The sequence below is a fragment of the Octodon degus genome, unplaced genomic scaffold, assembly GCF_000260255.1.
Source record: "Octodon degus isolate 3935 unplaced genomic scaffold, OctDeg1.0 scaffold00057, whole genome shotgun sequence".
Classification (NCBI taxonomy): Eukaryota; Metazoa; Chordata; class Mammalia; order Rodentia; family Octodontidae; genus Octodon; species Octodon degus.
Window position 1 is genome coordinate 4,831,550 of NW_004524633.1, and position 12,977 is coordinate 4,844,526.

Here is a 12,977-nt window from a genome sequence, read left to right on the forward strand (position 1 = left end):
CCTCCTCTATCAAGCCCAAAGTTGTCGCCTTCTCCCCTGCTGCCTGTTTGACCCCAAATGCCTTTCTCTTCATGTGGTCACCCCACGACCTGAAATTCTTCTCTAGCATCAAAGTTGTAGTGCAGGCCCTGCCTCTCACCTGTCCTACCTCCTCCTGCCTTCGCTGGTCTTTCCATCTTTATCCTGAAGCACAACCGTCAGTGCCCCCTGACGCTCGAGCTGTGTCCTATCATCTCGCTTGCGCTGCTCCTCCTTCCTTCCAGAGCTGCTTTGCGGCACCTTAAGGGCAGACACTGTGTTACCTCTTCGCCCCCCAGACGAGCTGCAGCTTTTCCAAGCGTCCGGAACTCCGTACAGCGCGCTTGCTGATAGGATTGGCTGTTGTCTTGTGTTCTTGGCTCCAAATGGGAAGTACAGCACGAAGCTGAACAAGCATTCATTCACTTTAAGAACACTGTGAGAGACGTTTTATGAGAGAGCTGGGAAATCCGGTGAGCGCATGTGCTCCAGGGAAAGAAGGCAGGAAACGAAAATGAGGGCCGTGCTTCTGGGAACGCGGCTGTGAACCGCGCGGGGCAAGCGGGAGGCAGCCCGGCCTCTTAGCAGCCGCGGGTAAAAGCCGAAGCTGCCGTCATAAAATTTAGCGTCCGCAGATGAAAGCAAACCGATTGCTCATGAGCACTAACTCTATTTTTAGTTTCAAGCCCAGACAGAAATTTCACTCCATGGACTCTCATTAAGGAGAAATTGGGTAAAGCAGCGAACAGCGTCCTCGCCGATATCATTACAGTGTTCACCATAAAGCATTTCATAGAACTCTTGCTTCTCATGCGCTGCAGTCTAGCCAGTGAAATACAGGGACACAAAGAAATACGTAAGAGCAATTCCTTAGGTGGGCTTCAGGGCAGACATTGTGGTTTCGACCCCCAAACTCTTATCCTGTGGAGGGGCCAAAGGACAAAATTATAAAAGAAGGCTCTGGTCCAAGTCACCCCTCCAGGATCTGAGGGCTCAGATGCAGAAATGGGGGGTAACGTGAATGAAATGCGATCAGATGTTTAGATCTTAGCTTCTTCAGATTTGTGGTGGTTTTTTAAATTTCACTTGAGGGTCTGTCTTGGCTTAATAGAAATTCAAGCTAAACCGGAAGGGACCCTTCCTGATGGGAACCGTGCCGAGCCATAGCACTCTGGGCTGAGATTCTGCCCCCGTGCTTGTTTTAGCTAGGAGCAAAAGTAGTGGTCAAAAAACTAAAGGTCACAGAGTATCATTTGCAGGGAGCTCATAAGACAGGAATTGGGGGGTACATGATTAACCTGATGGGTTTCGGAGCTACACCAAATGTTAGGGGTGGTGAGCAAGGGCTTGAAAATGCCAATGGCAGGCTTTGCTCTAACCACTCAGGAGTGGTCCTCAGTACAGGGAAGAGATCACCGGGGATGGCCGGGAGCATGCACACCCTCTAGGCCCGTCTAGCATCGTTGCCGTATGTCTTTGCCTGCTGCATTTTTTACAGAGCCCCCCCCGCCCCCAAGTGATTCTCCTCTAGACTAAAATTTAAGAAGCACTGAGTTAGCAACCACCAGGCTTCAAGCAGAAGCATCTGTCTGCTCTTAGGCTGACTTGGAGCTGTCCTTGAACACAAAGCAATTTTAGTGAGACTTGGAGGATTAGACACCATTAAATTTTTTATGAAAGAGAATGATGAAGTAGCTTGGAACAAGTCACTGAATTAAAACAAAAAAAGATTTCTTATGAGACAAGTGCAGATGGGGAAATTTAGCCGTTCTCTTAATAACAGGAGAAGGAACAAATTTAACGAAGGGGCAGTTTTAATATGAGCTAGTAGCACATCCTGCCATTACCTTCTCACAAAGCAGCTCTCAGAGTGTCTGGGAAGTTTTATTTTGGGAGAAGGGAAAGCTGGAGTGTCACAACACGCAGCGAGGGAAAGGACACCTGGGCTCTGGAGGCAAACAGAGGGGCAGGCTGCGGTTGCGGGCTGAGCGGCTGCACCCTCACACTCCAGAATGTGCCCTGCCTCTGGGGACATTTTACCAGCGTGAGTCCAAAGAGGCAGTACAGGCAACGCATGTTTCCCGGGACTCGACAGGGCAGAGGGAATTCTAGCAAGCCTTGTGTGATGAGACTCAAAAATAGGTGTTTTGACTGCAGGTTTGTGCAGCCGTTTTAATGAGATGCTCAACCCACACTGCTGCCTGTTGTTTCGTTTGTTGTAGTGATAATAACTACAGGAAGGAAGGACTGGAGGACGAGTTGGAAGGAAGGAATTAGGCAACTTCACCAAGGAAGCGCTGCTCAGGTTTTTGCAGTAGGATATCTACCCAATCCTATGGCTAAGGCTGTTTGCACTACGGGGGGTTCATCGTGCCTATTTATCAGCCCTGTGGGGTTCCTCACCTCTCTCCTCGGAACAGACAAAGCAGAATGATCGCCAGGGCAATGAAAAACGCTCCCCGCATTGATGAGGGCTTTATGAAAAGCGTGTTGCTTGGGTCTTAGACCAGCTGCAATCTGCGCAAGCAGAAAATGCCAGAAGAGCTCCCAAGGGAGACACTTCCCTTCGCATTGAGTTAAAATTCCTCAAAGCTCAGGCAAGGCAGCCAGGTGTGATGCTAATGTTTTGTGTCTTTGCTACCTGAGGTTTTCAGGGAGGTGCTGGTGGATGCGGTAGAGAAAAGCAGTCGGCCGAAGTGGCTGGGGTGGTCTGCCCAGAGCTGAAGGCCTAGCATTCTGCTTGCCCAACCTCTTCACCCCATGGCCTCTCAGCCTCTCCCTGTCTTCCTAGGTCAGTAAGCTCTACAGAATTCTAATTAGCGTGCTATTGTGATCTTCCCAATGGGATTTTACTTCTCATTCCTGTTAATAATCACATTTTACATTTTATAAATTAATTCTCTATTTTGCTGGTGGCATTTTCACGCTTTACTTTTAGTTTATGAAAATCTCAGCCCAACTTGCTTGTTTGTTTGTTTGATATTTGCAAGTGCTACTGTTGGCTCCATCCTGGGAGCACTTCATTCTCAGCTCATCTCCAGCCTCGTTCTTCCAAAACTTCAAGGCTCGGGCTAAGTTTGGGGGCTATTAACTCTGCCACAGCATGCCACCTAGGAGAGCAGGCAGACCTGAGAGAACGCGGCCAGCGTGTGGCCTGGACGATCACAAGATGTGAGGAGAGCGAAGTGAAATGGGCGAAGCAGATCTTTGATTTAGATCTTAAAGGACTGAGTGAAAGCTCATCAGATTTTAAAGGCAAGGTGTTTATGCCAGGGAAGGTAATTGGCAAGTTCAAGAGAATAGAGTTGGGGGTGAGCAGTGTTTGGACTATTTAGAGACTAGTTGGTATCCATATGTAGAGGTTGAACTTCTAAAGATGAAGCCAGAAATCGAGTCCAGTTGTGAAGGCCTTTGTGTTCTGCACAGGTGGGTTTAGACTTTATCCTACGGGTGTTGATAGAGAGATACTATTCTTAAAAATATCTTGGGAACATTACCTTAGCAGAAGTGTACAGAATAATTTGGAGTGAGCCCTGCTAGTGGTCTGGAGATGAATTACAGGTTTGTAGCAATATTTGTAAGAATAACAGAAAAGAACTACAGCATGGGCCGAGACCCTCTGCTTGGAAAGACATTGCTAAGGAAGGATTAAATGAGTTTGTGTTTGACCATTTGAGACAGAGAAGAGAAGGGAAGTGAAGGGAAGGGAAGGGGAAAAAAGGGAAGAGAAGAAAAGAAAAGAGAACAAGTGAATCAAGGAGTGAGCCAGGGATTTGTCAGCTCAGATAAGCCACGTGTGGGAGAAGATTGTTTATTTTTCAAGACAAAGAAGTGAGTAAGTTCAGTTTTACAATGATGTATATGTCTGGGTATCCCAGCAGGGATGTCCAGAGTTCAGATAAGGTGGCCAGGAGCTCAGGAAGAAAGTCTGGGTGGGGACATGGACTTGGAAGCACGGGAACTTACAGTGGTCCAGCCTGAGTCACCATGTGCAGTGCCACTAGTATAAACTACCTGTGTAGCACCTGTGTTGACAGATTCTACTGTGATGATGTTTGAGGAGCTTTACTGTGGCCATTCTGCTTCACACTGTACTTGCATTTCTTTGCTTTTTTAGTTCTAAATGAAGTGAGACCCTGTTGATTTGTCTCTTCAAAATGACCCTGTTGAATATTTAACAAGGTGAAGGAGAGTGGACAGAACTTGGACTTGGGTACTTTGTAGTCATTGGAACTTTGCTTCTCTTTGGTCTCGCATGTGAACGAACTTTAGCTGTGTGACTACACAGCAGTTAGCACTCACAGCGGGCGTAGACGGCTAGCATCATCTCCAAGGATAACTCAAGAGTTACCTTGCAGCTCACCACATCCCTTTTCCTGCCTTTCCAGCCTTGAAGATGGGACCCCCAGTCCTACCAACAAGGGTCTCTGAGTGACTCCAGTAAGCAGACACCCCCAAGGGCCACATGCACAACAGCTTGAGTGAGGAGAATTTGCTCCACTCAGCCCCTGAGCTTGTTACTGCTTTTCTCAAAGCATAAACTCACCAGTCTGATTGGCAAAGAGAAAACCTCCCGGGCCAAGTCCTGGCTCTGTGACCAATTGTTTCATAGGCAACACATGATATATCTCTTTGAGCCCCCATTTGTTCATTTGGAGGGGGACAAACAAATCTGAGAGAAACCTTGTGAGTAATGTAGATGCAGCACACACAGTGCCTGACAGACAGTGGGCACTTGCTGTGGTACAGCCCATCCATCCTTTAGATGGGTACTCTTTTTTAATGTATTGATTTTTTTTTAATGCATAAGGGTGGCTGTTCCTCTCTGATTTGTGTTGTACTCAGACTTCTTAGACACGTTGTCTAACTATCTGAGCAATTGCTAAGAAAGGGAAGAAAGATCAAAGACAGGCTCAGTGGCCATGAGGACAAGATGCACTATTAACGCACTGCCATTCGAGGGGCTGCACACACAGTTCGCCTCCCACTTAGCCAGAAGGCTTGTCTTGTCTCTCAGAAGACAGAGGTTCTCTAAAGAGCTGTCATGCACAAGGGCTCCTTGGCGGTCACCTTGCTGGGACAGGAGACGAGAGAGTCACTCAGGTTTCCTGCATACTTGCACAGAACATTTAGTGAGGCTTTTGCCTTTTTTCTCAGACAAGCTTGTTGCTCTATGCATTCTGAAATGTACAAATAATTTCTCAGCTGTCCTTTCTGCTTTCAGTGTAATCCTAAACCAAAATGCCCATCACCGCCATTGTACAGTTGACTTTCTATAATGGTTTGAATACCTGCTTAGGCCATTTTCATCATTGAAAACTCCCAGTGGTCCTGTAGGACATTTACTTCTTGATAAAGTTTATTAGAAACTTTACCCATTCAGATGTCAACTATAAATCTAAAGCTACTTGGGGAAAAGTGCCTACGACTGTGTGCTCCCTTGATTTATGTGGTAGAACAGCTGTAGAAACTTTTAGAAAAGAGCCAATAGGGTGATAAGAATCACACTTAGTAAGTCCAGTGTGAGTTGGCTGGTATGGGACAGAGTGACCCTGGCTAATATAGAAATAATAGGACTAAAAAAAAAAAAAAAAAAGGATTAATAGGTTAAATATATTTATTTTTTTCTTCTTTTCTTTTTGCTGTTTTCTTCTTTTCTCTCTTTTTTTCTTTCTTATATTTGTTTGGGTGGAGTCTTACTGTGTTGCCCTCAAAAACAAAGAGCCTTCTGACTCAGTCTCCTGAGCAGCTGGGATTGTAGGCATGCGCCGCTCTACTCAACAGGCAAATGTGTTTCCAAAATAAAAATGATTACTTTAAGAGTTAGGTTGGTATCAAAGGAGACATTATGTCCTGTGATGGGATGGTCAGGCTTACAGCTCTTTTCTTCCAGGGATGGCACAGGCTGGAAAAACAGTTAAATCCTAAACAAGCTTAGATAGACTCAAAAACCCATTGGTGACGCACCACCGGAGGCAGGGCAGTAGGCCACACAGTCCAAATATGGTGATTGAGGTGGAACTTTGGGGCATTCTGGGCCCCGCGCAGGAGCTTACGTGGGCCAGGTCAGCCGTCTGACAAGGTTAGCCACACCCTTCTGGTCTTGTAATCCTGTGTGTTCTCATAGCCCAGTTGCTTAGAGGAATAAGTAGCCATGAGTTCAGGAAACCTATGGAGGACAAAATTTTCTTCATATACATGTGTGCATACATAAACTGAAATTACAATTAGAGAATTTCTTGGCATTTTTATGAAAGAATCATGGGCTCATCTCACTCTGCATGGAAGAAATGGGAGACATATGGGAAGCTGTAGTCAATTACAGTGCGTTGTCTTTAGAAGCCTTCTGTGGAGGAGACAGTGGCTTTCCCGCACCCCTCTCCCTAGGCAATCCAACTAATTGGGAGAAGGACGCATGCAGGCCCTGGCGCCCTGGGCTCCCAGTATCTTGGGGCCTTCCTTTGAGCCCCCGCGCCCTCTGGAGCCTCCCATCCTGCCTGTATGGTCGGGGCCTTTGAGCGACCACAGGCAGGTTCTCTTGGTGGAGAGACTTCTCTGGCAATTAAAGAGGCATCCTAGGTTTCTTTTTTTCAAAAAAAGTAACTGTAACCTCATAATCTTACTTTCCTAGCATCTGTTCTATTCAAGCCAAGCCTACTGTGGTGGTCTTCCTGGAGACAACTCAGTGGTTTCCTAGCAACCAAGTTTCCTGTGGTTTCCTTGGTTACGTGCAGCGACACAGCTCTTGTGGGCAACTTGAAAGCACAGAAAAAAGCCCTTGGAAAGAACAGGATTGTGAAAAATCCAGGCTACTGCTTGCAGAATGCCTATAATGAAGCAATTTCACGGGCACTATAACACTAATAAGTGATGCTATGGAGATTTTAAAGGGATCATATGTTCTTTTTTGTGGTCTCTAACTATGATTTATGTTAAAATTTTCCCCAAAATTTGAATTATTTTACACACATTTTTAATTGACTAATATCCTTAGACATGCCCAGCAGATTAAATTTAAACACTTCAAAGAAATAAATGGCAGGTCCTTTTTAAAGATTTAGCTGCTCAAGAATAGAGCCTATTTTTACTAATAGGTTATAGCTATTGATTTCATTACTAATAACTACAAAAAGTACTTAGGAATAAATTCTATCTAGGAAGTGAAAACTTGTGCATTGAAAACTTTAGAACATTGGTGAGAGAAAATGAAAAAGACACAAACAAATGAAACTATGCCCCAGGATCATAGATTGAAAGGATTAATATTAGCAAAATACTATTCAAAGAGATCCAAAGACTCAGTGCAATCTCCTTCAGCTGTCCAGTGACATTTTTCAGTGGCAGGTATGAAGCCACAAGAGACCCTACAAAGCACCTGTGAACAAAAGAACTTGGCTGGAGGCATCGCACTGCCTGACGTCAAAACATATCACAAAGCTGCAGAGTGAAAACAAGAGGGCGATGGAATGAAAGTGGATACACCGACCAGGGGAAAAAGTGAGAAGCCCTGCGAGGAGGAAGCTGTATCTTCATGTCAAGTTCCCCAAACCACGCAGTGGGGAAATAGTCTCTAAGAAACTGTTGGGCCCCGGCACTGCCTCTTGGGCGGTGGTTCATGCTCACATTATAGGCTGCACTTCTTTTGCTACTTTTTCTTGGCCCCAACTCATTCATTCTGCAGAGCCTCTTTCATTTCCTGCCTTAAAAAAATCTTCTATCATCGAAAAAATAAATCATGCTGAGATAACAATTTTCAAGGGCTGGCCAAATAGCTCAGTGGATTAAAGCACCTGCAAGCAGGCACAGGGGCCGGGGGTTCTGTCCCTGGGCCTGCTGAGCCAACCCCACTTCCAGGGCATGCTGAGACTGGCAATTGGCAGTGGGCATGGTGGTGCGTGCCTGTAATCCCAGCTCTTGGGAGGCTGTAAACAGGAAAATCACTACAAGTCCGATCTAGTAGTGAGACTCTGAACACCCTGTGGACTCTTCCTTAAAATACAGGAAAAAAAAGAGATATCAATTTTTCACATGCAGAAGCATGAAATTTAGAATCTTAACCCACAGTAGAAGATATTTCAACTGGAAATGAATTAAAGGCTTCAACACAAGGCCTGAAAATGTAAAACTGGTAGGAGAAAACATGGGGGAAATTTTCTATGACATTGTTTGGTGTGATAACTTTTTTATATGATTCCAAAACAAATGGAATTTCATCAAACTGAAAAGTTTCTGTACATCAGAAAACAAGACATATGTATAAAGAGGCAAACAATAAAATGGGAGAAAATATTTTCAAACATAAATCTAATAAGAGGCTAATATTAAAATATATATATATATATATATATATATATATATATATCCAGGTGTGGTGGCACATGCCTGTAATCCCAGAATGTAGGAGACTGAGGCAGGAGGATCACCATGAGAAAAAGCTGGCTGTGGGTGGACAGCAGTGTAGGGAGCAGGATGGTGCCTACAAAGACCTTGTCAGACTCTGGGGGAGTCCGAAGAATTCCAGAGACCTATGGCTGCAGAGAGTTGGGCAAGCACAACATGGAAAGAATCGTGAGAGAGCCTAGAAAGATTGCTTGTTTGAGGGGTTAGCCAGATAGTCGGCTACACTGAGTGTGTGGGGAAACAAATCTAGAAAAAAATCCCCTGGGGCTTATCTGCCTTTGCATATTTAGAGTGCAGCCTTAGTTTCCTTCACCAGATATGCTGCAACCAAACATGCTTTGGACTTTGGAATTTTGGGAATTTTGTGTAAACATTATGAAATATCTTGGGAACTGGCCCAAGTCTAAACCCAAAATCCATTTATGTTTCATAGACCTCGACGCACACGCCTGGATCTGACTGCATACAGTATTTTTGGTGCACCTGTGTTTTGTTGGTGAGCCACACATCACCTGAGGCCAGTGGGGGATTCTCTATTGTGGAAACAAGTTGGTGCTCAAGACGTTTTAGACCTTGGAGATTTCACAGTTCAGATTTCTGATGAAAGATTCTCTGCCTGTATTACATTGTATGACATTGATTTGAAGTGAAAATTTAATTTCAAATTTACTGAGATAGTTGGGCACCCATAGAGCTGGGCTATGGGACAGGCTGTCCCAGCAGGGTAGGAGTCCACCCCAGGGGCAATGGAAGATGGGGTTCCAGCTTCAGTTATCAGGAAGAGAGATTGGAAGCCCCAAACTCAGAGTGAGGAAGACTGGTAATGGGAAAGGGGAGAAAATAGAATTTATTGAAGGTGGTTTTATAGCAGGTGCTTTACAGATATCATTTTATTTATTTATTTACTTATTTATTTAATTTTGCAGTGCTAGGGATCAAACTCAGGACCTTGTGCTTCCCAGGCAGGTGCTTATCCTGCTGAGCTCTATCCCCAGCCCCTCATTTAATTTTAAATAGTTCATGACAGGAAAGGTATTATGTTTCTCCTTTTGTTAATATTATGAAACTGGAGAATAGTTAATGTAAATCGCATACTCATACCAATGAGGCTGGAATTAGAATCTAGAACACTGACGGGATCTATCGCTTTTTTCCCAGCATGGGTCAAAGAGCTTTGGTATCAAGATGGTCTTATCTAGTGGCTGCTAATGAGAGAAGCACAGGATTTTTAAATCTTGCTTTTTTTTAGATGTCCTGAAATGGGAAACAGCAAACCTATATTTTTTCTAATTTTAATAGATGTATTTTGATGCATTTTAAGTAACTTTATTCAGGCACCCCTGTAATCCATGCTTAGCAATTCTTATGTCAGTTCTGAAGTTGACGTACTTGAGATCTGACACGATCATTTCTGCCTGAAGATGAGCGGAACCAAAGTAGTTCACACCCGTGCCCTCCTATCAGAGTGTCAAATACAGAGAACCGGAAGGAACCAAGTCTACTTGGACCTCCAAGGTTCATTCATTTATTAATTTGAAATTGGAACTCTTCTCTATGCCAGACCCAGCTCTAAACAATGTGGATGTTCTACTGAGCAAAGTCCTTGATGCTGTGGAAAACAAAGAAAACACACAATGTGAGGAAGAATGGTTCATGATCAAGGAGTTGGAAAGGATATGACAGATGGATGGCAGCAAGAAATGGGGTCACGAAAGAGCCCCAGGGGAAGAGCCGCAGGTCAGCGGTGCCAGGGGAACTGTGCGTGTGGTGCGGGGGGCAGCTCGAGGCGGGAGGACCAGAGAATGCCAAGACAGAGATTTACACGAGGTTAGGCATGTGCAGGATTGGCTGTGTGCAAGATTTTCCGAAAACTGAGTGAATCACAAGTTTTCAGGCTAACATACTGAGTTTGTGTTCATTGTGGAGCAGAAGGGATGCCCAAGGATCTATCGCTTCTCCAACAAGTCCTGCGGCTGAAACCATAGCAGTCCCGTAGTGTAGGCAGTTGTATGAAAAGCTATTTTATTTTTCTTTTATAACCTAGGAGTTTAATATAAATACAACCAGCATAGAAAAGCTCAAAACCATATACAAACCAAAATTAGAATGCCAAGTGGTGGGATGGAAAGGCCTTAAGTTGACCCTTTGGCTCAACCAGTCCCGCAAATGAAAACAAAGATTCAGGCGAAGTTCGGGGGGGTGACACGGTATTGTGTTGTACAGGAATGGCCAAAGAGAACCAGACTGGAGTCGGTGAGACCCTGGGCTCAGGGCGGAAGGGCCAGGGAGCTCACCGCACTTAAGCCAGATCTGGGCGTCCTCAGGTGTGCCTTGGGCCCTGCCCCACCCCTCCGAGGACCAGCCAGCTGCTGCCCAGGCCCTGCCTACCGTTCAGGCTACCTGTGGGGAGAGGCAGGAATCACAGCTTAGCCGTGGAACCTGCCTCAGCTCCTGAAAACCATGAGACCGCCTGCTGTGTCCCTCGGCGCGTCCAGCAGCTGAGCCGACACAGCGTCTCTGGCCACCTCATGCGCATCCTGCTCATCTGCGGCCTCAAAAGGTACTGGATGCCCAGGGATCACCACCTGGTACCAGGTCCTGTGCCCAAACATTCGGTTAGGAATACTGGGCTGCCCAGCTTCATTCGTTGGCCCCGCAGCTGCAGAGCAGCCCGAGCACCCTGGCACCCCAGCTTGCTCCTGGCCAGGACTGACGTGAGGGACCCGCAAGTTGCTGGCGGAGCCGCTGCTTTAGGTCTGGCTTGAGCCACTCCACAGCCCCCTGTTCTCCACAGAGGCGCGGCTGACCTTCTACTAGGGCCTTTTTGGCTGTGGCGGCGGCGGTGCGAGCTGAACTTGAGCCGAGTGGGCAGCAGCGGCGCCCCCTGCAGGCCGGGCCGGGGGCTGCAGCCCCAGCAGCAGCGTGTTGCGGGCCTCAGCTTGTGCTTCTGGGTGCTGTGGCAGACCGACCGCGGGCTGGACGGCCACGGAGGGTGGTTGTGCAGTGTGATAACCGGCCCTGGGACGCCGCGCCGTGAGCTGTGGCGGGCGCAGGGAAGCCGCGGTGCAGGCCGCCGACGGTGGTGGTCAGGCAGAGCCGGGCCACGCGCTGCAAGGGTGGGCTCAGCGGGTGCTTGCACGCGTCGGGGGCAGCACCGGGGTGGCCGCGTACTTCCTCCGCCCGTTCACCTGCACGAGGCCCACGCCGGCTCCCTGACCCGCGCCCCAGGGCCGGCTTATTTCCGGGATTCACGCTCTCGCACCGTCGTTCACATTCGCGTTGGACTGCACGGCCGTGCTGCGGACTCGCCCGCAGCCTCTTTATGAGACTCCCTCCTCCTCCCCAAGCCCTAGGCCTCTGGAAACTTCTCTCCAAGCTATTGATTTTTGACATTATGTTTTAGTCTTTTAAAAACCTGAGCATCGCTCTCTTGGTTTACAAACAAAACTTATTTTGGAATTTTTAAGGCAAAAGCACAAACTGGCTGGATTTCGAGTGAAGATGTTTCTTTGCTGGTTACACAATATTTTATGAATTATGGAATCACAGAATTTTAAAAGTATCTGAGCCCTTATAGTGTGCTTATGTACTAACTTTTAGAGCGCCAATTATGGAGGCGGAAGGACACTACTACTAACATGCGCTGGCCCCTCAATTTTGCAGGTATTATCATCCTCTCTGTTACGAGGTGGGGAAATCGTGGGGCGCGGAGGAGGCGATTTCACGCGGCAATGCAGCTGCTAAGCAGTGGAGCCGCGCGGTCCTACTCTGCAGTTTCCATTTAAGCACCCTATAGGAGGCCGCATGGAGGACTGGAAGTTCAGAGATGAAGCAAAGCTTCCGAAACCACACCGTGAGGAAGCGCAGGGAGCTTTCAGCTCTGCCCTGCATGACGTAGGATTGCAGCTCTTCATCACTGCTGTGCGCCCTGTAGCATCCTTAGCTTCCGAGAACGCCTGCTGTGCACCGCATGTAGGGAGGTGCCGATGTGTACGAGAGTGTATATGTGCGTTGGAACTAGCAGCGCCTCCGTTTACCTTGGGCTCTCTTCTTTCTAGCCTGAAATGTTGAGCAAGTTCCTAACTTTTCTACAAGCCTCGTTTTTTCCTTCTGTGAAGTCTGAGCCTTTGTACGTGCCGGGCTATAGGGTCCAAAAGTAAAGGGACAAGGGGAAGTGTCTAACAGCAAACTATGTATGAGACACTGGTACAGGCGTATGCAGCACTGAAGAGGAAGCCAAGTGCGGAGAAACTCTGCCTCGCAGCTAGTCGGACAGTGTCCAGGACACTAATCCGCTTACTGTTCTCTAGCACTGAACCATGCAAAGGACTTAGTAGTGTCAAGATTCACCCAGGGGCAGAAGACAGTGCTACACAAAATGACGAGAAGGAACAAAATGCAACCTCAGAACCCAAGCCCACCGGTTATAACTACAGCAAAGATCTACAACAAAGGGCAGAAGACAGTGCTACACAAAATGACGAGAAGGAACAAAATTCAAACACAGAACCCAAGCCCACCCGTAACAAGTGCAGAGGACACTAACACAGAACAAATTG

The 12,977-nt window shown here is 46.9% G+C and overlaps 1 protein-coding gene and 2 pseudogenes across 1 annotated transcript in view; 1 reads left to right on the forward strand and 2 right to left on the reverse strand.

Annotated features, from left to right (window-relative positions):
- The window catches only part of LOC101575050, a 783,209-nt pseudogene that overhangs the window by 506,900 nt on the left and 263,332 nt on the right, over positions 1 to 12,977 (reverse strand).
- The window catches only part of Pde4b (phosphodiesterase 4B), a 358,385-nt gene that overhangs the window by 91,116 nt on the left and 254,292 nt on the right, over positions 1 to 12,977 (forward strand). The window lies entirely within an intron of this gene.
- On the reverse strand, positions 10,838 to 11,811 carry LOC111817409 (annotated as a pseudogene).